We start from the raw sequence: 24,260 nt of genomic DNA on the forward strand, positions 1-24,260 counted from the left end.
AGCCTAGATGCAATGAATCAATTCCTGAGAGACATAAGAAATTGTCACAAGAATAAACAGAAAATGAGAAAGCCCTGTTGCAAATGAAGAGATTGGACCAGTAATCAAAAACTTAGGCCACAAATAAAAGCTTAGGCCAAGGTGCCTTCATTGGTTATTTTGACCAAACGTTTAATGAAACAACCCCTCACAAAACTCTTCCAAAAAGTCCAAGAAAAGGAAAGAGTTCCCAACTTACATAAGCCTGTACTACCCTGATACCAAGCTAGACTAAAATATCACAGAAAGCTACAGACCAATATCCTTTCCAAATATAGACACAAAAGCATTCAACAAAATACTAGTAAACTTGATCCAGCAGCATATAAAAAGAATTTTATACCATGACCAAGTGGGACTTATCACAGATATGCAAGGCTGTTTCAGAATAGAAAACTTGTTTAATGTAACATACCATATTAAGAAAAAAAGACAAAATCTGCATGATTATCCCTAGAGACACACAGAAAATATTTAAGAAAACCAACACTCTTAATGACAAAAACATTCACAAAACTAAGGAGCAGAAACACACTTCCTCAATTTGACGTAGGGCATCTATGAAAAACATCAAAGCTAACATTATACTTAATAGTGAAACATTAGATGCTTTCTCTCTAAGATCAGAAACAAGACAAGGAAATCTTCTCTTGACACTTCTATTCACATTGTAGTAGAGACAATTAGGGAAGAAAAAAATAAAAACTATCTCTATTTACAGCTACCATGAACTTGAATATAGAAAATCCCAAGGAATTCCCTGAAAAATTACTAGAACTAAAACATGAGTTTTGTAGGTTTGCAGGTACAGTATCAATATACAAAAATTAATTGTATTTCTATTCCCTTACAATGAATAAATAGAAAATGAAGTAAAAAATTCAATGTATAAAGAATATAATGCAGAGAAATAAATTTAACATGTAAGTGCAAGAATTATACAGTGAATACTAAAAAACATTCTTGAAAGAAATTAAAGACGATTCATACAAATGGAAAGACATTTTGTGTTTATGGTATATGAAACTTAATTTTGAAGTTCTAATACTCCTCAAACTGGGCTTAAGATTTAGCTAAGCCACTATCAAAATTGTAGCTGCTTGTTTCTGCAAGAGTAATAAGCTGATTCTAAAACTTATATAAAAATTAAAGGCACACAAAATGGCCAAATGTTGAGAAAAGAAGAACAAAGTTGGAGGATGCACATATCCTGATTCCAAAACTTACTATAAATCTATAGCGATCAAGAGAGTGTGGTAATAGAATAAAAACAGACATATAGATTAATGGGTTAGAATTAAAAGTTTACAAATAAATACATTTATGGTTACTATAGTTTGAGTGTGTCCCTTCCAAAAGTAAGGTGTTAAAACTTAATGGCCAATGTGATGATAGTAAGAGGTGCGGCTTGTAAGAGGTAATTTGGTCTTGAGGGATCTGCTCTTTATGAATGGGATTAAGGCCCTTATAAAAGAGGCTTCACGCAACAGTCAGCTCACTTGTCTTTCCATCTTCTGCCATGTTAAAACACAGTGTTACTTCTGTCTGGGGATGCAGCAACAAGAAGCCATCTTGGAAGCAGAGGGCAGCCTTTACCAGAAAAACAAACCTGCCACCACCTTGATACTGGACTTCCTAGCCTTCAGGATTGTGAGAATATTAATTAACTAATTAATCTCTGTTCTTTGTAAATACTGTTTATAGTAGTACAAATAGACAATGATTAAATGTTTTTCTACAAGGATGCCAACAATCTAATGAAGGAAAAAAATAACATTTCCACAAATGTGTTGGGACAGCTGGATAACTACATGCAAAAGAATGAAATAGGACCTCTATCTCATACTATATACAAAAACTAATTCAAAATAGAGCAAAAATCTAACTGTAACAGCTGAAACTATAAAATTGTTAGAAGAAAATAGAGATTTAAGTCTTTGTGACCTTGAATTTGGCAACAGTTTTTTACATATGGCAATTAAAACACAAGCAGCCAATAAAAACTGAAATACATTAAACTTCATCAAAATTAAAAATGATTGTATATCAAAATAAACTATGAATGAAGTGAAAATATAATCTAAAAATGAGAGACAATATTTGCTGTCAAGTATTTGATAAGAGACTTGAATCTGTATTATATAAAACACTTTTTTAACTTAACAATAAAAAGACAATTAACCAATTAAAATATGGGCAAAGAACATATCTTCAAAGATATACAAATGGCTAATAAGAACATAGAAAGATGGCCAATATCATTAGCATCAGAGAAATGTAAATCAGTATTATAATAAGTTACTATTTCATGTCCACTAAGATGTTCATAATTAAATGTATGGACACTAACAAGAGTTGACAAGGATGTGGAGAAATGGAAAGCATTTTATATTAGCGGTAGAAATGTAAAATGAGGCAGGCGTTTTAGAAAATAGTTTGGCAGTATCTTCAGAAAAAAAAAAAAATGTTTGACCATATGACCTAGGAATTTTATTCCTACTTTCTACACAAGAGAATTGAAAACATATCCCAACAAACATGTCCACAAATATTCATAGCAACATTATTCATAATAAGCAAAAAAGCAAACAACTCAAATGTCCATCAGTTGATGTATTGTTAAACAAAATATGACTTACCCATACAATAAAATATTATTCATCCATAAAAAATAATGATATACTGATATGTGCTACAACATAGATAAACCTTGAAAACATTATGCTAAGTGAAAGAAGACAGAAACAAAAGACCACATAATGTATAAATCAATTTATATGAAATGTCCAGGATAGACAAATCCATAAAGACAGAAAGTATATTAGTGGTTTCCAGGGCCTAGAGGCAAGGGGGAATGTGATCTGGACACGGGGTTTTTTTATGAGGTAATAAATTTTCTCTGAATTAGATAGTGGTGAGGATTATACCAGTTTGTGACTATACTAACCCACTAATTGCATATTTTAATAACATACGTTTTATGGCATGTGAAATATCTCAAACAAACCAGCTGTTAAAATGTATGGGAATGCCTTAGGCTTTGCACATATCTTTTCATGAACTTTGAGTTGTTGATACTCTAGGATATATGGTAAAGTAGAGAGCAGTGGAACAGAAGCTGGAAATGTGAATTAAGGTTAGCTTTTGAAGTATCTTCAATACCATGATAATTAATTCATGCCCTTTTCTGTATAAAATTATTAACTGTCAAAGATTTTTAATGGGAAAAGTTACATAAATACATTCGCATGTTAGATAGACAACTCTTTCTATAACATTTAGGGTGGATTAAAAAAGAAAATATCAGAGGACAATGAGACACTAAATGTTAATATAGTGGTTAAATGTATAATGATATTTTAATTATAATTGATTAATATGGAATGTGTTCAAGAGTTGATATACTACCAAGGGTTCAGGAATTCAAAGTGGCAATCCTTGGCTGGAAGGAAGTTAAATATGTCGGATCAGTCCAGGAGCCAAGCTTTGTTGAGAACAGTACCTTGGAGATGGAACACTGATTACTTTCATGAAGACACTGGGCAACCTGGAGTGACCTTTGTAGAGTTACTAAAACAACTTCATCCAAAAATTTTTAACATGTGAAAAATATAGTGCTGGCCAAGCTGCAGAGAGCCATTGCTCTGCCTATATTAGTCCGTTTTCATGCTGCTGATAAAGACATACCTGAGACTGGGTAATTTATAAAGAAAAAGAGTTTTAATGGACTCACAGTTCCACGTGGCTGGGGAGACCTCACAATCATGGCAGAAGGCAAAAGGCCATCTTACATGGCGGCAGACAAGAGAGAAGTGAGAACCAAGTGAAAGGGGTTTCTCCTTATAAAACCATCAGATCTCATGAGACTTATTCACTACCATGAGAACAGCAAGGGGGAATCTGCTCCCATGATTCAATTATCTCCCACCGAGTCCCTCTCACAACACATGGGAATTATAAGAGCTACAGTTCAAGATGAAATTTGGCTGGGGACATGGCCAAACCATATCACTGCCTAAACTAATAAGAAAATAAGGTTATAAGGAAGGAATATTATACTACAATTTTATTCAGAACCTGGAATTCTTTGAACCTATGTAATCATTAATTAAACAAATATTCTTGCTCTTATTTTGGTGAGGCACTGTGTCAATTGCTGAGTGTTCAGTGGTAGGTAGAACAAGACAAATTTTATCCTTTCAGATACCTTGTTTTTTGTAGAAGAGACAAATATTAATTAAATAGTTACACTAATGAATATGCAGTTACAAACTGAGATAAATAACTCTGAAGTACAAAAAATGGTTCTCTGAGAAGAATGAGAATCTAATATAGTCTCCTCTTATCAGCAAACATTATCTGAGGAACTGTTGATTGAACAGAGATTTAAAGAATCACTAAGAGATGTTGTAGCAATATTAAAAAAAAAAAGGGCCTACAAAGGAAGGCGTGGACCAAATCATTAACTCTGTAAAAGATTTGGGCCTTTTTTTTCCTTAAGAACAGTGAAGATTAAGCAAAAAGTTTGTGTGTGAGTATGTGTGTGTGTGTGTGCACGTGTGCTTCTGTGTATGTCTATGTTTTGGGGAAATAGAAAAGTCAAAATGAAGAATAAGTTGAAGGTAGAATGGAATAGAAGTAGTGGGCCATCAGAGAGCTGGCAATGATAGTTTCAATTAGGATGGTGGCAGTACAGGTTGCACCAGGCTTTACATTCCTGTCTTTTTACAGCCAACAACTAAAACACAAAACCTTCACTTCCATATTTCTTTGTACTGTCTGCCTCATTTTGTCCTACCATTCCTGACTTATCTCAGAATACTTGGCATCGTGCTTACATTTTGTTTCATTTTAAACATTCTCCTCAAGTATGTAACTGTTTCTTTGAAATATTGACTTTAATTGCTGTCAATTTCTCCTATAAAGATTCTATTTTCCCCATAGTCTTCTTTTTTTAAATATATACATATATTTTTTATTATACTTTAAGTTCTAGGGTATATGTGCACAACGTGCAGGTTTGTTACATATGTATATATGTGCCGTGTTGGTGTGCTACACCCATTAACTCATCATTTACATTAGGTATATCTCCTAATGCTATCCCTCCCCCCTCCCCCCACCCCACAACAGGCCCCAGTGTGTGATGTCCCCCTTCCTGTGTCCAAGTGTTCTCATTGTTCAATTCCCACCTATGAGTGAGAACATGCGATGTTTGGTTTTTTGTCCTTGTGATAGTTTGCTGAGAATGATGGTTTCCAGCTTCATCTATGTCCCTACAAAGGACATGAACTCGTCATTTTTTATGGCTGCATAGTATTCCATGGTGTATATGTGCCATATTTTCTTAATCCAGTCTATCACTGTTGGACATTTGGGCTGGTTCCAAGTCTTTGCTATTGTGAATAGTGCCACAGTAAACATATGTGTGCATGTGTCTTTATAGCAGCATGAAGAGATTGCATCTTTTTTCATATCTAAAAGTGTCAGCAGGGTTAATTTCTTTTGAGGCCTCTTTTCTTGGCTTATAGATGGCTGTATTTTCCTTCTGTCTTTACATGGTCTTTCCTCTGTCTTTATGTGCCTATTATTTAATTTCCTTTCCTTATCAGGTCATGAATCATATTGGGTTAAGGCCCACCAGTATGACCTCATTTTACCTTAATTATCACTTTAAAGGTCCTGTCTCCAAAGACAGTCACATTCTGAACTGGTGGATAGAACTTCAGTGTAATAACTTTTGCAGGGACATGATTCAGCCCATAACATCAGATACGTACATATAGATTTTAGCACCTGGAAGTGGGGTGATGTCACAGTAAATATCTAAAATGTAGGGATGGTTTTGGAAGCAGGAAGCAGGCTCTGAGGAAAGTACTAGTGAAAGCCTAAAATGCCTTAAGGTAGCTGTATTAATCTGTTTTCACACTGCTGATAAAGACATACCTGAGACTGGGCAATCTACCAAAGAAAGAGGTTTAGTGGACTCACAGTTCCATGTGGCTAGGGAGGCCTCACAATCATGGCAGAAGGTGAAAACACCTCTCACATGCTGGCAGACAAGAGAAGAGAATTTGTGTAGGGAAACTCCCCTTTATAAAACCATCCAATCTTGTGAGACTTATTTCCTATCAGGAGAATAGCATGGGAAAGACCTGCCCTCATGATTCAGTTACCTCCCACAAAGTCCCTCCCATAAGATGAGGGAATTGTGAGAGTTACACAATTCAGTATGAGATTTGGGTGAGGACACAGCCAAACCATATCAGTAGCCCCCAAGGCTTTTATAAAGCTGTGCATGAGCTTTAATAAGGTCTTTAGTAAGGGCTTACAGGAAAGTGAGGTAAAAGTTACTGCAAACTGAAAGAAGGAGGAACTGTATTGTGTAGTAGCAGAAAGTTTAGCAACCCTCTTAGTGCAGTTCTGTGAAAAGCAGAAAATATGTCTAATTAACCATGTAATACAGCTAAGGGGATTTTCAACCAGAGTTTTAAAAGTGCCATCAGCTTTGTGGTGCTAATAGTAAAATGTGAGAAGTGAGAGATAAACTAATGAAAGTATATAAAAAAGAAGTAAGCCAGGACTTGATGATTTAAAAAAAAAATCTGCAGGTGGCAAATGATGTAAAAATTAAGAAATTACTTCTGAGCAAATATCCAATCTAGCAGACTGCCAGGAAAATAGGGACCAAAGACGAAGTTAAAGGTGTGACTGTAAAATCTTTTTTTTTTTTTTTTTTTTTTTTTTTTTTGAGATGGAGTCTTGCTCTCTCTTGCCCAGGCTGGAGTTCAGTGGCAAGATCTTGGTTCACTGCAACCTCCACCTCCCAGGTTCAAGCAATTCTCCTGTCTCAGCTTCCCAAGTAGCTGGGACTACAGGTGCTCACCACCACGCCAGGCTAACTTTTGTATTTTTAGTACAGATAGGTTTTCACTATATTGGTCAAGCTGGTCTTGAACTCCTGACCTCAGGTGATCCACCCACCTTGGCCTCCCAAAGTGCTGGGATTATAGGCGTGAGCCACCACGCCTGGCCAAGCCACCACGCCCGGCCTAATGTGTCGAAAAGACAAAATTTAGTCTCAAATAAACAGTGGAATGCTACTTGGGCAGATAAAATATGCCTCCAAGTGTCTCTCAATCAAACTATAAAGCTTCTAGGAAACTTAACAGCATTGTTCTTTAGACATTTTAGCAGGATCCCAACAAACAAGCAGGCTTATCTTGAAAACTTTTGTGGCTGTGGCTTTTATATAGTGGATTAAATCCAAATAACATTCATAGGACACCCACAAAGTTTTTAAAAGAGTAATTGCTATGGTTTTAATATTTATCCCTTCTAACACTCAAGCTGAAATTAATCCCCAAAGTGGCAATATTGAGAGGTGGGGTCTTTCAGAGGTGATTGGGTCATGAAGGCTCTATGTTCATAAATTGATCAATCCATTAGTGGATTAATAGGTTATTGGATTAATGGAATATCACAGGAGTGGGACTGGTAGCTTTCTAAGAAGAGGAAGAGAGACCTGAGTTGGCACAGTCAGCACCTTTGTCCTGTGATACTCTGAACCACCTTGGGACTCTGCAGAGAGTCCTGCCAGCAAGAAGGCTCACAGCAGATGGAGCCTCTTGATCTGGGACTTTTCAGCCTCCATAACTGGAAAAAATAATTAAAAAAATAAATTATCCAGTGTTAGGTATTCTGTTATAAGCAACAGAAAATGGACTAATGCAGTTATATATGCGGATCATCACCGGCTTGGACAGAAAAAGGCAAGAAAGAAAAAAATATCCAAGAGCCTTTGGTCCCCAAAACTCTACTGACAGGATGGTGGCTGATAAAACTATTCAGCTGCAAAGACAGGCTGTCTTTTGTAAAAAAAAAAAAAAAGAAAAAAATCATGCAGGCTGGATTTTAGAATTGTTATGGATCAATGACACCTTAGTGAAATTCACGTTCTCCTTTTTGAACAAGAATATCTATAGTGAATATGTTATGCTTGTCTTATCATAAAATGTTGGGTAATCAGAAGACAGATAAATTATCTCTTTATTTCACAGGCCACAAGGAACTGTACTCAAAGAGCTGTTACTTATAGAACTACACATCAGTTGTGTTCTCTGCACTTGGGCCTGATTTAAATAATGAGATTTTGGGCTTTGGGCTGATGCTGCAATGGGATGAGACTTTTGGAGGCTTTAAGAGACACTGAGTATATTTTGCATATGGAAAGGATGTGTATTATTGGAGGCTAAAGGCCAAATTGTGTTGTGGACTGTTTGGGATAATTGTTATGTGTTAATAGGTAATTACATACTGCTTAATTCAGGTCTTCACACTTCCGTTGAGTGATTTTTCTAAAATACAAATTGGATTTCAAAGCTACCTAAGGCTACTTACTATAGAAGAAAATGTTCAAATTCTGCAGCTGATTGAATATTATTTATTGGAATTTCCCAGTGTGACCTTAATCTATCTTTCTAGTTGCATCCTTAAATGTCCTTCATAAATTCTGTCTGAGAGCTGTGCAGGGATTCTTATCATTCCCAGAAAAGCTTATGCCCTTGTGTTAGTACAAGATGTTCCCTCTACCTAGAGAATCTTCCTCTACTTCTATTTATCTATTTGGACTGGAAAACATTCCAGTTGAGCATTCATATACCACTTGCACAATCATCTCTCTGTGAAGTATCCCCTAAATGTCCTTAACTTTATGACTCAGATGTTCCTCCAGCACCTCTATTAACCTTAATGATGGTACTTATCACAGACAAAATGATCCCCCACATTTAAAATTTAGACCAGGGATTGTAAGAGATGAGACTAAGGATTTTATAATCAATTTGAAAATAAAAGGATGCATAGCTTAAAAATATCTGGGCTTAGAGAAGACAAATCTGAACTACTGTTTGTCATCAGTAACATTTGTCATGAAGATAAATTTCACGTATTTGGATCCTCTAAAAATTTTAACAAATTCATAAAGGAAAAGCAGAATTATTTGTTCTCTTTCATCTAAGCCTGCTGACAAATGCTAAAATCTAGAGTAAAACTGTTTTTTAAGTTCAGTACAAGAAAAGAAGCATTTTAGTTTTTCTTTTTTCTTTTTCCTTTCAAACTCTGAGAATACAGAGATAAAAATCCTTTATCTCCTGGTCCAGAAGTCACTAAATTTCAAGTACAAGAGAAATGAAAAAGAACATCATACAAACTTGGAATTCAGAAAACATGAGTGCCATTTCCTTCTCTGAAAGGAAGAACAGAAACTTGTTTTCAAAGCCTGTTAATTTTTTTTGTACAATAAATATGGTAATTTTTTTGGGAATGAAATAGAATTTACCTTAATTGAATATGGTGCCAGCTTCAGTCTAGACAAGATCAGAATAAAATTCACTCTAATTGGGCAAAACAATAATAGAAAAATATTAGAGTAATAACTTTGACATATATATGTTGAAATTTTGTGGAATAATACTACCTGTAGAAAGTTGTTGACCATGATATTTTAGTATACTCAAATTTATTAGTATCACTTTGCTTCTACCTGAAAAAAAATAAATTTCCTTTGAAATACTTTAAAGAATAAAAAAATTATAAAAACTATTATAAAATGGAATTTTTAAATAAACATAGCTGTTATTATTTTTAGAAGATTTAGGCTGTTTTGAAGAGGAGGAAGAACTTAAAAGTGATTTTGTGCATGTCTTTCTAATTCAGGTTCAACAAGTTAAGTCCTAGTGATTTTTATGAAAAATTAGAAATATTGGTTACATTTAATTGGGTTTTTTTTTAAAAAAAAAACTAAGCTTGCTTTAAGATAATTATTTGGAAAGTAGAAAATTATGCAACATAAATAGCATGCAAATTTTTAAAAAGCTACAATTAGTGGCCTCACTAGTAGTGGGGCCATCTGGACACTAGCCCTTGTGATGCAGGACAGGCAAGCCCTGAAATTGGGGCTTAGCTCTTAGAGTTCTTGGCTTCACCCAGGAAATAATTCAAGGAAAAGCTGGTGATGTTAGACATCAATCCTTTGTTGAATGGTACTACTCCTTGTGGAGCAGATCTAACTCAGTAGGCAGTGCATCCAAAGTCAGCAACTTATGGGCTCCTGGCAACAGTATTTATTCTCATGTAAACCCACTTTAATTACATGCAAATTAAAGGGTGGCTTATTTATAACTTTCAATGCAAATTGAGGGGTGGGTTATTTATAACTTTCTAGAAAAGCTGTGGCAACTTCCGGGTCATTGTCATGACGTTTATAAACTGTCCTGGTGCTGGTGGGAGTGTCTGATGCTAATGAGCAATGAGGGCAGCCAGGAATTGCTTTTGTAGCCATCTGCTGGTTCCTGTCAGTTTTGTCACTTTATCCTGTCTGGACCAGATCCTGCTTTGGTCAGCAGAGCTGTGACCAGAAAACAAGTGCTGCTGGTCTCCTACCTTACTTGGACCTACTCTGTAATAAAAGAGGAGAAAACCCAGTAGCAACTTAAGGTTAGTTTGAAGGGTTTCAGAAAGCAGACGTAAAAAAAAAAAAAAAAAAAAAAAAAGCAGCAGTGATTCAAATTTTGTGAATAACCCAAAAAGAGAGAGCAGTTGTGTCACAAAGAAGTTTGCTAGTCTGTCCTGAGATCCAGGGGTAAGACCACTTATCCCAAAGCTCTGAGTCATGATGAGAGTTGTTTGCTTTCATCAGAGCTGTTAGTTTGATCAGTAAGCACTTACTGAGTTTCTACCTTCACTTGGCATTTTTGTAGATGCTGAGAATATCATGGTAACAAAACAAAATTCTTATCCTCATGAAGCATATGCTTCATTTGGAGACACCAACAATGCGCGCGTGTGTGTGTACAAGAATAAGGGTAACAAAGGGACTAAAATAGGCAAATGCGAAAGAGGATGGTGGAGAATACTGCATCACATTTGTTGCCCATAAAATCCTTTCTAATAAAAAGAAACATGGCAGAGATTTGAATGAAATGAGTATTCAGAAGAGCAGCCACACATGTTAAGTTCTTGATAAATACTGTGCATGAAAGAATAATAAATGGATATGACTACTGTTAAAGGCAAGACTGCAAGAGCAGTAGTTACAGACAGGTTTGATCCCAATTTTAGAAGAATATACATTAAAGGTTTGTAATTTTATAGTGAGAGGCAACAGTTAATCAAAAGTATAGTTTATAAAACTTCTAGGTAAGGAGTTACACATATTTTTGGTTGCAGTGAGGCAAAAATAATACAGAATTGTGGGAAATTTTATGGGTTTTATTGAAATAATTGTTAAGAATACATTGTATTTATTGAGTGCCTACTGCTGTGTACTTGTGCTAGATGCCTTATACAAATTCTCAATTAATTTTTATTGCAACATTTCAAGTAAAGAGGTAGTTTCTCAGTTTTTCCGGAAGTAGAGGGTTGGAATGGTTGAGTGACTTGCAAATGTCCATTTGGTTTACAAATGTCAGAGCCAACTTTGGAACCCAGGTGTCTCCAACTGCAATGCATTACTAAGAAAAGAAAATCTATGTTTTTTTTTTTTTTCTAAACTGAGTGTTTTATTGTGAAGAAACCAAAAAGCTTAAATTGAAAAAATGTATTGGTAAAAAGTCTAAAATTTAGTGATATACATGAAACAACATGGATTAATTTAAAAAATATACCCAATGAATGACACATAAAGGATCCAGAACAGACAAATCCAATCTATGTTGCTAGAAAGCTGATCTGCAGTTACCCAGGAGAAGGTGGGAGTTTGGGGTTAACTGCAAAGGGGTGTTCATAATACACTTGGATGATGAAAACAATTTATATCTTGAATGTGATGGCTACATAGGCAAATACATTTGTCTAAACTCATAAAACTCTATATTAAAATAAGGGCATTTTGTTACTAAATTACAACTCAACAAATTTGACTTTAAACATCAAGGCTGGGTGCGGTGGCTTACACATGTAGTCCCAGCACTTTGGGAGGCCGAGGCAGGCAGATCATGAGGTCAGGAGACTGAGACCATCCTGGCCAACATGGTGAAACCCTGTTTCTACTAAAAATACAAAAAAAATTAGCTGGTTGTGGTGGCACATGCCTGTAGTCCCAGCTACTTGGGTTGCTGAGGCAGGAGAATCACTTGAACCTGGGAGGCGGAGGTTGCAGTGAGCAGAGATCGTGCCACTGCACTCCAGCCTGGTGACAGAGAGAGACTCTGCAAAATTAAAAGAATTAAAAAATTTAAAAAATTAAAAAATAATAGCATATAATTTGTTTCAGTTTAAAAAAATTACCAATGATTTTTAATAACTTAAATAAAACAGTAAACATATTTCTTGCATTTGTTATTCATTTAAAAGCAAAGCATTGAAAAAAATGTATACAATATAGTCCTTTCTCTATGCTATATGATTCACACCCATATAGCAAATATTTCTAAAGTTGTAGAGCTTCAAACAAATCATCTAACATCTATTTAATCTAAAGCTTTTTTGGCACTCTATTAATATAAAATTTTCTTAATTTTTTGCCAAAAATAAGCTAAGGCCAACTATGGACAGTTTTGGCTACACTCACATTTTTCATAATGCTTATCTGGCCTTTGTGCATAAATGAAAAGTGAATTGCAAAATGAAGAGACAATACCCTGAGTTTTACTGTCCAAGTAATACCGGTTTTAAGAAAACTTCACTTGAATCTGGTTTATCTTTATATTACCAACTAATGTAATGACCGTGTTTCATTGTCAAAGGCTATTCTTTTTCTATGAAGCCATTATACAAGTCAAATTGAGATCATTTCTCAAGAAATAATCTAGAGAAATGTTCTCACAATATTTTCCTGTAATCGTTATCGCTATGTGTCTGACACATGAAAAGATTGGATGGATTTAAAATTAAGAAATAGTTGCTAATTTTTTTTTAATGTGGGATGTTTACTTAACTACTTGAGAGGGACAGTTACATAGTGTAGACTGACTTTACAGACATATGGTTGATGAATTTTGACACGTTAGGACGTTTAATGACTCCATCACCTAAATGTTCTTATTCTCAGACTAACCCAGATTTTGGAAGAGGAACATCAAAACTTTCAAAGGAATAATATTTATCTAAAATTAGAGTAAAAATAGAAAAGCAAGATTAATATGAAAAGAAAACTTAATATGGAGCAAACTAAAAAGCTTCCTGGATGTACCCTTGGTATTCACTTGAAGTTGTCTATTGTGCTCAATACAATTATACAGTATATTCAGTCCTGAAATAATGTTAGATATAAATTAGCCAAACAATCCTGTGAGATGTAAAACTGTGTAGACCTGAGTTAAATACAGATATTCACTTTGGGAAGACTCTGCATCTCCAAAACAAGACATACAAGAAACTAGGGGGCCTTTGAGAGCATCCACTCAGCTCTGCATTGTGAAGATTAAAAAGAGCATCTGTGAAAATGAATTCTGAGTGGTACCTATAGCAGGAGCTAAATTAGTTTGGCAGAGGCCTTATAAATAAATCTGACTGAAAGAAAAAAAACACAGAAAAGATATATTAGAATTCTTTTGCATATCATGTTGTTGTTTCCTTTAGACTTCCCTCCGAAATATTGTTTTTCTAATCTAATTACTAGCATAATATGTATCACTCTCATTTGTATTCAAAAGGAATATTGGATTAAGTATGGAAGTGTGTGTTTTCTATATTGGCTTTCTATCCACCCTGCCTTTACAGCTGAGAAGTTTATGCTTCATACCTTCTACTCTCTTGTTCATGAACCTGTGGCTCAGTGGCATGCAAAGTAAGATCACTTGCAGGATGAAAGCAGCATTTATGATTGCTGGGCAGGTTTCCTGAGGTCCTTCCTAGAGCAGAAAAGTAATGAAAGTTTTTAGATATATATTGAGAAAAATTGATTAAGTGAACTAACATAATTTTAAAATACATTTCTTCTATTAACCATTCCTAGAAATCATAAAGAAATTTATCAAGATTCTTTTGGTAATTTTTAAACAGTAGTTAATTCTATCATAGGCTATTCATAGCAGAGCTGTTCTTTACATTCGCTTAAATGAAATAAACTGGCTTTACATTTTTTTTTTCAAATACAGGCAGCATTTTTTCAGGGAAAATTAGAGAAATAAACAAGTTATTTTGTCATTGGTTCTGTTTATGTGATGGATTAGGTTTATTGTTTTGCGTATGTTGAACCAGCCTTGCATCCCAGGGATGAAGCCGACTTGATCGTGGTGGATAAGCTCTTTGATGTGCTGCTGGATTCGGTTTGCCAGTATTTTATTGAGGATTTTTGCATTGATGTTAAGCAGGGATATTGGCCTGAAATTTTCTTTTTTTGCTGTCTTTGCCAGGTTTTGGTATCAGGATGATGCTGGCCTCATAAAATGAGTTAGGGAGGAAGCCCTTTTTTTTTCTATTGTTTGGAATAGTTTCAGAAGGAATGGTACCAGCTCCTCTTTGTACCTCTGGTAGAATTAGGCTGTGAATCCATCTGGTCTCAGTAGATGGAGAAAAGGCCTTTGACAAAATGCAACATGCTTTCTTACTAAAAACTCTCAATAAACTAGATATTAGTGGAAAGCATTGCAAAATAATAAGAGCTATTTATGACAAACCCACAGCCAATACAATACTGAATGGGCAAAAACTGGAAGCATTCCCTTTGCAAACCACCACAAGACAAGGATGCCCTCTCTCACCACTCCTATTCAACATAGTATTGGAAGTTCTGGCCAGGGTAATCAGGCAAGAGAAAGAAATAAAGGGTATTCAAATAGGAAAAGAGGAAGTCAAATTGTCTCTGTTGCAGATGACATGATTGTATATTTGGAAAACCCCATCATCTCAGCCCAAAAACTTCTTAAGCTGATAAGCAACTTCAGCAAAGTCTCAGGATACAAAATCAATGTGCAAAAATCACAAGCATTTCTATACACCAATAACAGACAAACACAGAGCCAAATCATGAGTGAACTCCCATTCGCAGTTGCTACAAAGTGAAAAAAATACCTAGGAATACAACTTACAAGGGACGAGAAGGGCCTCTTCAAAGAGAACCACAAACCACTGCTCAAGAAAATAAGAGAGGACACAAATAAATGGGAAAACATTCCATGTTCATGGATAGGAAGAATCAACATTGTGACCATACTGCCCAAATTAATTTATAGATTCAATGGTATCCCCATCAAGCTACCACTGACTTTCTTTACAGAGAAAAAACTACTTTAAATTTGATATGGAACCAAAAAAGAGCCTCTATAGCCAAGACAATCCTAAGCAAAAAGAACAAAGCTGGAGGCAACATGCTAACTGACTTCAAACTATATACAAAACTACAGTAACCAAAACAGCATGGTACCAGTACCAAAACAGATATATGGACCAATGGAACAGAACATAGGCCTCAGAAATAATGCCACACATCCACAATCATTTGATCTTTGCAAACCTGACCAAAACAAGCAATGGGGAAATGATTCCCTATTTAATAAATAGTGTTGGGAAAACTGGCTAGCCATATGCAGAAAACTGAAACTGGACCCCTTCCTTACACCTTATACAAAAATTAACTCAAAATAGATTAAAGACTTAAATGTAAGATCTAAAACCATAAAAACCCTAGAAGAAAACCTAGGTAATAGCATTCAGGACATAGGCATGGACAAATACTTCATGACAAAAACACCAAAAACAATGGCAACAAAAGCCAAAATTGACAAATGGGATCTGATTAAACTGAAGAACTTCTGCACAGCAGAAGAAACTATCATCAGAGTACACAGGCAACCTACAGAATGGGAGAAAATTTTTGCAATCTATCCATCTTACAAAGGGCCAATAACAAGAATCTACAAAGAACTTAAACAAATTTACAAGAAAAAAACAAACAACCCCATCAAAAAGTGGGCAAAGGATATGAACAGGCACTTCTCAAAAGAAGACATTCATGCAGCCAACAAACATATGAAAAAAAGCTCATCATTGCTGATCATTAGAGGAATGCAAATCAAAACCACAATGAGATACCATCTCACATCAGTTAGAATGGTGATCATTTTAAAGTCAGGAAACAACAGATGCTGGAGAGGATGTGGAGAAATAGAAACACTTTTACACTATTGGTGGAAGTTTAAATTAGTTCAACCATTGTGGAGGACAGTATGGGGATTCCTCAAGGATCTAGAATTAGAAATACCATTTGACCCAGCAATCCCATTACTGGGTATATACCCAAAGGATTATAAATCATTCTACTATAAAGACACATGCACAGGTATGTTTATTGTGGCACTCTTCACAATAGCAAATATTTGGAACCAACCCAAATGTCCATCAATGATTGACTAGATAAAGAAAATGTGGCACATATACACCGTGGAATACTGTGCAGCCATAAAAGAAGCATGAGTTCATGTCCTTTGCAGGGACATGGATGACGCTGGAAACCATCATTCTCAGTAAACTAACACAAGAACGGAAAACCAAACACTGCGTATTCTCACTCATAAGTGGGAGTTGAATAATGAGAACACATGGACACGGGGAGGGGAACATCACACACTGGGGCCTGTCAGGGTGGGGAGCTAGGGGAGGGATAGCATTAGGAAAAATACCTAATGTAGATGATGGGTTGATGGGTGCAGCAAACCACCATGGCATTTGTATGCCTATGTAAAAAACCTGCACATTCTGCATATGTACCCCAGAGCTTAAAGTATTTTTGAAAAGTTATTTTATTAAATAATGTTAAAATAAATTTATTAACAAGCATAGTTTATTTCTGGCTGAAAAATGAAATAGATTTATTTCAAAAGGAAATGAGTTTAGGTTTATGTCTTCAGTGACTAAATAGTTAAGCAATTTATTAATAGACTTGGATGGTTATTAGTTACTTAGGTAGTTACTAATGATTTCAGGAACTACAACAACTAACATTTAATTTCTGGACCTGTTAACCTCAATTTGGGGAAGCTATTTAATATCTCTAAATTTTAGTTCTTTTATTCTGGAAATGAAAAAGACCGAGAGTTGCCAAAATCTTTAAGAAAAGAAATTTTGGGGGATTTACACCATGTAATTTAAAATGTATTATAATGCCATAGTAATCAACATATTATGGTATTTATGTAAGAATGGAAATGCAGATCAATGAAACAGAAATCTTGAGAAATGGACACATGCATATATAGTCAATTGATTTTCAACAAAATATCAAAAATAATTTAATACAGATAATATATTTTCAAAATGTTTATGGAACAATTGAATATGCTGATCCTGAATCTTTTTGTCATAAAATATACAAAAGTTAAATAGAAATTAAATAGAAGTGGTTTATAGAACAATATATGAGCATAAAATATAAAATATCTATTTATAGAAAAATCAAACATAAATTACTGGTAACTTTGTTTAGTGAAAAAGGTTTTATACAATAATATTTTTTATGAAAAGAACAAACCACAAATGAAAAAAGAATGGTGCTATGGACCTCATCAAAGCAAACAAAAAAAAAACTTCTTCAAAAGATCATTTTCAAAATACTGAGTGAATGACTTATATCCAGAATATATAGGAATCACTTATAAAATATAATGCAAAAAGAAACCCTATGTTATATAAATAGAAAAAAAAGATTTACTAGATGTTTCCCAAAGGAGATATGCAAATGGCTATTGATCTCATTAAATGTTGATTAACATCAGTGGTTTCAGAGAAAACAAAAGTGAAATACAGACTCTCAAATAGTGTTTCATTGAATGTCCTTTTATTATAATATTGATAATGAATAAAAAATTGCTCATAGGAAGGGGCCACCATCTGTATAAAGTTTGAATGTTTTTCACATGTGGGTTTTCTCTAGGTATCCTGGCTTCCTCCCACACCCCAAAGCTGTGCACACGAGGTGAACTAGCGTACCCACATGGACCTCATCATCTGTGTGAGTGTGGGTGTGTTTGAGTGCACCCTCTGATGGCATATCATCCTGTCCAGGGTTGTTCTTCTATTGCTCTGAACTGCCAGGAGTGGCTCTACCCACCTGTGACCCCAAACTCGTCTCAGCAGGTAAATAATTACCTTACTTGTTTTTATTAATCTGTCTTAAATGTATGCATCGCTCACATTTATTTCAAAGTTTAATATTAGAAGAGTTTTTGTCTTCATTTAGAAGTTTGGTGGTGGTGTTTTCATGACCAGAAATATACTATAGAAACTTAACTCTGGTTTATATTAATTAGCTTATGGTAAAATTGATTTCCTACAGGTCATTTCACTTAAAGTTACAGTTTTCAAGGATCTATTGAGGGTATTAAGAGATGACTTACTGTTTACTGAACAAACACAATAATTGCTAAAATTTAATAAGACTAATAAAACCAAGTGTGGGGACGTTATGCAGAGAAACTGAAAGCATTGTACTATACAGGTGGGCATGTAAAATGGTTATACTTTGGAATACTATTTATCTTTCCACATAAATTTAATCATACACATACCTTATGATTTAATAACTCCACTTTTAGGATTATGCTCAACAAATAAGAAAATATGTTCATAACGATTTGTACAATAATATTTTTGTATAATTATTTATCATATCCAAACTTAAGAACCATCCAAATGGCCATAAATAGAAAGTAAACAATTGCAGTACATGTATACAGTGAATACTACTCAGCAGTGAAAGGGAACCACTGGATAATACTTGTAATGATATCAGTAAAACAGACATTATGCCACATAAAAGAGGTCACAGGGCAGTACATGCTGTGGGGTATTGAGTCATCCCAAAGTAAAGGCAATGGAAGCAGTGTGCTCAGGTGCAGACAATGAGTGTGTTTATTACCTATAGAATTCCAAACACTGCAGCAACAAATTACTCACCCCCTTCAATGGGGAAAGCCACTTCCACCCTACTTTATTTCTATATCATTGGTATGATTTCATTTTTATAAACTTTTAGAACAGAGAGACCTAAACTGTTGTGATACAGGAACTGATGGACATGGTGGTTAAAGGTGGGGCTCTTCAGTCACAGGAACCTGAGCTTTAGTTCGGCTACACCACTTGATTGTCTTTGTGATCTTCAGTGGGTTGTTTACATGTCTAAGCCTCACACTGTGTATTGTCCCAAATGGGGTCAGTGAAACCTATCTCATGCCCTTGCTGGTACTATATTCAGTGCTTAACGAGTATTATTGTCATAATTTTTCAAAAAGTTTATTTCATGAAATGCTTATTCTCAGATGCGACAATCATAATCCTATCCTGGAACAATATAAGAGCAATAGTACTTAACAAGGCAAAACAAAACAGAACAAATAATTGTTTGAATAGCTTGTATTTTCTCTGATTTGTTACAAAATACGAACTGCCTAAAGAGTATTTAAAATATATTATGTGGTAAATAAATATTTATTTTTGTATGCAAGGGTAACATAAAAGCTAAGATGATGCATTAATATTTACATATTACACAAGAGCATGAATCTGTTAAGAGGTTGCTTTGAAAATATTAGAGATGCCGTCAAAATGAAAGAAATATATTTTTAAAAATCCAAGCACTTTATCTTTGTTTATGAAAAGAACGATGAAAAAATATTCAGGAAACTGTTAACCAGGACTGTAACTTTATGCAGTACTTTTCTTCAGTGTGTGAAAAATAATAAGATTGAAATTCAAGAGTTCTTTACATCTTCCCAACATAGTGAATGTTTATAAAAGCTTGCTGAATAAACTTTATATTGATACCAGTAGTTGAAATTAATATTTAGAATTACTTCCTTAAATATTACAAAGAACGTGGTGTTGGTTATATTTTAGTAGGATACCTGTTTCCTTTTGACAGTCATCTGAAGCTCCCTACAAATGGTGTTTCACTATGCTGAAAGCGCTATCTGTCCAGAAAGCTATAAAACAAAGATCCTGACTATTTATGGTCATAAATGATTCAGGATCACTTAGTTTGCTGTGAGAAAAAAGTATTTTTTAACATATTTGAAAGAGGTACTCAGGAATATAATCATAAATTTGCCTTTCTGGTGAGTTTCTTAGGGAGGTAGAAAGGTTTTCCTTTTCTTTAAGCTTTATTTTTTTTTCCTGAAGGTAAAGCTAAAAGCAGAACAAAACAAAAACTTAGCTTATTTAGGAGTTCTAGGTTGGATTCTAGATTTGTTGGACTAATTTTTAACCAATCATTAACCTTTGTAAACAAATTTTCTCTATCCTCAAAATGGTGATGATGTATCTATTCTGACTACTTCACAAGATTAAAGAAACAGATGAGATATTGGATATGAGAGTGCTTTATACATATTAAAATGCAACATATATTGTAATTGTTGTTTGAATTCTGACTGTTTCTATTTTTACCTTTCAATATAAATGGCAAAATGTTTTCTGCTCCTTTAGCTCTAAGCATTGTCTTACTTTTCAGGAATCCCATACAAAAATTTCACAGATTTTAAATTCTATGTTTTATGAAATTGGCTTTTCATTGGAATCAGTGGGGGCCTGTTTATACTTTCTCACATACCTGGGGAATAGGGACTATGTTTTATTTATCTCTGTATCTTCCACAGTGTGACGGACAGTTATACACAAATAACAAATAGCAAGTTGCTCTATAAACATGTGTTCAGTGTTTTCTGGTTATGCTTATTATCTAAGTAAACCAAAACCACAACAAAGAGAAGACATTTTAATTTTTTAAAAAACATTTTAAAGAGCCAGATGAAGAGTGTTGTGTGTAAATATATTCCAGCATGTTTTACTGAGTTTTATTTCCATCCTGAAGAAGGTATGAAGACATGACTGAAGGGCAGGCAGAGAAGTTCAGCCTTTTTTTTGTAAGGTAAATGGTAGACTCGACAACATGCTTTTCTGAACTACTCAAACACAAAACTCACTGAAAATAACTGGTTTTAGAAGTTTGAGTCTATCAGATTTTTACCAAGTGATTATTAAGAAATGAAAAAAATAATGTATAAGAAGGTTATTGAAGATATTTTGCTCTTAATCATTGACCTTTAAAATTTTTTAAAATAACACAGGAAATTAAGCCCATTAGCAATTACTGCATAAAAAAACAATAAAATTTAAATATAAAAATCACAAATAACTTCAACTATCATTTCCAAATCAGTGTTTATGTTGTTTCTTTTTTTGTTTGTTTTTGTTTCTTTTCTTTTTTAAAATTTTATTATTATTATACTTTAAGTTTTAGGGTACATGTGCACAACATGCAGGTTAGTTACATATGTATACATGTGCCATGCTGGTGTGCTGCACCCATTAACTCGTCATTTAGCATTAGGTATATCTCCTAATGCTATCCCTCCACCCACCCCACAACAGTCCCCAGAGTGTGATGTTCCCCTTCCTGTGTCCATGTGTTCTCATTGTTCAGTTCCCAAATATGAGTGAGAATATGCAGTGTTTGGTTTTTTGTTCTTGCGATAGTTTACTGAAAATGATGATTTCCAATTTCATCCATGTCCCTACAAAGGACATGAACTCATCATTTTTTATGGCTGCATAGTATTCCATGTTGTATATGTGCCACATTTTCTTAATCCAGTCTATCATTGTTGGACATTTGGGTTGGTTCCAACTCTTTGCTATTCTGAATAGTGCCACAATAAACATACGTGTGCATGTGTCTTTATGAGCATGATTTATAATCCTTTGGGTATATACCCAGTAATGGGATGGCTGGGTCAAATGCTATTTCTAGTTCTAGATCCCTGAGGAATCGCCACACTGACTTCCACAATGGTTGAACTAGTTTACAGTCCCACCAACAGTGTAAAAGTGTTCCTATTTCTCCACATCCTCTCCAGCACCTGTTGTTTCCTGACTTTTAAATGATTGCCATTCTAACTGGTGTGAGATGGTATCTCATTGTGGTTTTGATTTGCATTTCTCTGATGGCCAGTGATGGTGAGCATGTTTTCATGTGTTTTTTGGCTGCATAAATGTCTTCTTTTGAGAAGTGTCTGTTCATGTCCTTTGCCCACTTTTTGATGGGGTTGTTTATTTTTTTCTTGTAAATTTGTTTGAGTTCATTGTAAATTCTGGATATTAGCCCTTTGTCAGATGAGTGGGTTGCGAAAATTTTCTCCCATTTTGTAGGTTGCCTGTTCACTCTGATGGTAGTTTCTTTTGCTGTGCAGAAGCTCTTTAGTTTAATTAGATCCCATTTGTCAATTTTGGCTTCTGTTGCCATTGCTTTTGGTGTTTTAGACATGAAGTCCTTGCCCATGCCTATGTCCTGAATGGTATTGCCTAGGTTTTCCTCTAGGGTTTTTATAGTTTTAGGTCTAACATGTAAGTCTTTAATCCATCTTGAAGTAATTTTTGTATAAGGTGTAAGGAAGGGATCCAGTTTCAGCTTTCTACATATGGCTAGCCAGTTTTCCCAGCACCATTTATTAAATAGGGAATCCTTTCCCCATTTCTTGTTTTTCTCAGATTTGTCAAAGATCAGATAGTTGTAGATATGCGGCGTTATTTCTGAGGGCTCTGTTCTGTTCCATTGATCTATATCTCTGTTTTGGTACCAGTACCATGCTGTTTTGGTTGCTGTAGACCTGTAGTATAGTTTGAAGTCAGGTAGTGTGATGCCTCCACCTTTGCTCTTTTGGCTTAGGATTGACTTGGTGATGCGGGCTCTTTTTTGGTTCCATATGAACTTTAAAGTAGTTTTCTCCAATTCCGTGAAGAAAGTCATTGGTAGCTTGATGGGGATGGCATTGAATCTATCAATTACCTTGGGCAGTATGGCCATTTTTACGATATTGATTATTCCTACCCATGAGCATGGAATGTTCTTCCATTTGTTTGGATCCTCTTTTATTTCATTGAGCAGTGGTTTGTAGTTCTCCTTGAAGAGGTCTTTCACATCCCTTGTAAGTTGGATTCCTAGGTATTTTATTCTCTTTGAAGCAATTGTGAATGGGAGTTCACTCATGATTTGGCTCTCTGTTTGTCTGTTATTGGTGTATAAGAATGCTTGTGATTTTTGTACATTGATTTTGTATCCTGAGACTTTGCTGAAGTTGCTTATCAGCTTAAGCAGATTTTGGGCTGAGACAATGGGGTTTTCTAGATATACAATCATGTCATCTGCAAACAGGGACAATTTGACTTCCTCTTTTCCTAATTGAATACCATTTATTTCCTTCTCCTGCCTGATTGCCCTGGCCAGAACTTCCAACACTATGTTGAATAGGAGTTGTGAGAGAGGGCATCCCTGTCCTGTGCCAGTTTTCAAAGGGAATGCTTCCAGTTTTTGCCCATTCAGTATGATATTGGCTGTGGGTTTGTCATAGATAGCTCTTATTATTTTGAGATACATCCCATCAATACCTAATTTATTGAGAGTTTTTAGCATGAAGCATTGTTGAATTTTGTCAAAGGCCTTTTCTGCATCTATTGAGATAATCATGTGGTTTTTGTCTTTGGTTCTGTTTATATGCTGGATTACATTTATTGATTTGCATATATTGAACCAGCCTTGCATCCCAGGGATGAAGCCCACTTGATCATGGTGGATAAGCTTTTTGATGTGCTGCTGGATTTGGTTTGCCAGTATTTTATTGAGGATTTTTGCATCAATGTTCATCAAGGATATTGGTCTAAAATTCTATTTTTTGGCTGTGTCTCTGCCTGGCTTTGGTATCAGGATGATGCTGGCCTCATAAAATGAGTTAGGGAGGATTCCCTCTTTTTCTATTGATTGGAATAATTTCAAAAGGAATGGTACCAGTTCCTCCTTGTACCTCTGATAGAATTCAGCTGTGAATCCATCTGGTCCTGGACTCTTTTTGGTTGGTAAGTTATTGATTATTGCCACAATTTCAGAGCCTGTTATTGATCTATTCAGAGATTCAACTTCTTCCTGGTTTAGACTTGGGAGGGTGTATGTGTCGAGGAATTTATCCATTTCTTCTAGATTTTCTAGTTTATTTGTGTAGAGGTGTTTGTAGTATTCTCTGATGGTAATTTGTATTTCTGTGGGATCGGTGGTGATATCCCCTTTATCATTTTTTATTGCGTCTATTTGATTCTTCTCTCTTTTCTTCTTTATTAGTCTTGCTAGTGGTCTATCAGTTTTGTTGATCCTTTCAAAAAACCAGCTCCTGGATTCATTAATTTTTTGAAGGGTTTTTTGTGTCTCTATTTCCTTCAGTTCTGCTCTGATTTTAGTT

At 34.9% G+C, this 24,260-nt stretch overlaps 2 long non-coding RNA genes across 2 annotated transcripts in view; one reads left to right on the forward strand and one right to left on the reverse strand.

The window, feature by feature from the left end:
* The window catches only part of LOC117981445 (uncharacterized), a 551,201-nt gene that overhangs the window by 497,270 nt on the left and 29,671 nt on the right, over window positions 1-24,260 (forward strand). Inside the window, exon 5 of the long non-coding RNA XR_010112986.1 lies at window positions 17,912-18,114. This is a non-coding gene — a long non-coding RNA (uncharacterized LOC117981445). The remainder of the gene's footprint in view (window positions 1-17,911; window positions 18,115-24,260) is intronic.
* Window positions 1-24,260, reverse strand: part of LOC117981446 (uncharacterized) — a 57,790-nt gene that overhangs the window by 26,149 nt on the left and 7,381 nt on the right. The window contains exon 3 of the long non-coding RNA XR_004672983.3: window positions 13,784-13,892. This is a non-coding gene — a long non-coding RNA (uncharacterized LOC117981446). The remainder of the gene's footprint in view (window positions 1-13,783; window positions 13,893-24,260) is intronic.

This window comes from Pan paniscus, chromosome 7, assembly GCF_029289425.2.
Source record: "Pan paniscus chromosome 7, NHGRI_mPanPan1-v2.0_pri, whole genome shotgun sequence".
NCBI classification, from domain to species: domain Eukaryota; kingdom Metazoa; phylum Chordata; class Mammalia; order Primates; family Hominidae; genus Pan; species Pan paniscus.